The following is a 1,535-nucleotide window of genomic DNA, read 5'->3' on the forward strand; positions in this document are numbered from 1 at the left end:
ACAACCTCGAGATCAAGAGTGGCACACTCACCCGACTGAGCCAGCCAGGTGCCCCTATTATACAATGTTTTAAAATAAATTTTAAAAGGGGCATTGTTGGGGCTCCCGGGGCTGAGAGGCACAGCTCTAGATAACTGAATCATACTGTCACTCTTGCTATTTTTGAGTGAGGGCTCCCTGCTCCCCACCAGCTGAAGACTTGGCATACATGCCTACATTTAAGCAATTCTTACCAGCTCTTCCCATCCCCTCCAGGCACACCCAGGATAGACCGGGCCCAACTCTGCCCTCTCCCACCCTCCACAGCCCCCAGCACAGCAAGTACAGGCCCAGAAGGGTAGACCTTAGAGCTGGGGTACCCAAAGCTGGGGCAGGCACCCAGGCTCACCCGCCAGTTGCCCTATCTAGAAAGAGTCTGATGTTTTCCAAGGAAGGACCACACCCGCACCACACCCTCTGGCAGGCTCAGCCGCGGGATCCTGCATCTCAGTCTTGACTAGAGCCCCTCTCCCACCCCTACAGAAACACAGCCTGGGATCTTTCTATCAGGTTTGTCCTTGTTACAAACCGATCACTGTAAGAAAAGATGGACAAAGTCACAGAACAGAAATCATACCTACTCCTCGTACCCGAAGAAAGACCTTGCTAATATTTTGATTTTTTTCTTAGAAATCATACTTCTGCATTTTATTTGTTTTTCTTAACACATGTTGTGTTGTAACCTTCTTCTCCCCCACCCGTCTATATGTCTGGAACATCTTCCCAGGGCATTAAATATTCTACTACCAAGAGATGTCAATGACTGCCCAGTATTCTAGAAATAAACCATTATTTATTTAACTAGTTTATTGATTGTTGGACATTTTGTACCTCATTTTTGACCTTGTTTGAATCCAAGCTCTGCTATTTAATATCTGTGTGATATCAGGAAAGTCACCTCCTCTTTCTGAACCTCGGTTTGCTCTCATGTCCATTGAGTTGTCAAATGCCCCAATGTCCTTGGGTGTTCCTTCGAAGATCCCCAAGTTGGTGTGTGATGAAGTGCTTGGCACAGTGCCTGGGACACGTCCCTCAAAGTGTTTTCTGGAAGTGAAATCTTCATCCCTTTCTCTGCTCTACCTTCTTCTGCTTGTTCAGGAGCTCCAGGTTTATTCTGGCCACCCTGAATGATGGCCCCAGGGTCTTTCCATGACTACCATTCTCAGGGTAGGAGCCTGTCTCCCTGCTCTTGGCTGCAGGAACAAGAGCTCATCATGGACTCCAGACAGGAAACTACACCCGAAGGGTATTGGACTACCAACCAGGCCAACATCTTCCATGCCTGAGTTTGGATTTCCAAGGTCTCTTAGGGCAGAGACTTTGGAAGTTCCCCCCATGATGTAAGCTCCCTGGGCTGGCAGGAATGACTCACTATCCACCTCTTCCAAGGTGAGTGCAGAGGTCTGCTCAGGTCCCTGGGCCCACGCCGGGCTGTGTGCTCCCACCTTGATGTCCAGAGTTGTGACACTCCTAGATGGCAGCCATGGTCCAGGAGC

The sequence above is a fragment of the Eumetopias jubatus genome, unplaced genomic scaffold (assembly GCF_037043125.1).
Source record: "Eumetopias jubatus isolate StellerSeaLion01/CBP00866 unplaced genomic scaffold, mEumJub1_p1.0 scaffold_7, whole genome shotgun sequence".
Classification (NCBI taxonomy): Eukaryota; Metazoa; Chordata; class Mammalia; order Carnivora; family Otariidae; genus Eumetopias; species Eumetopias jubatus.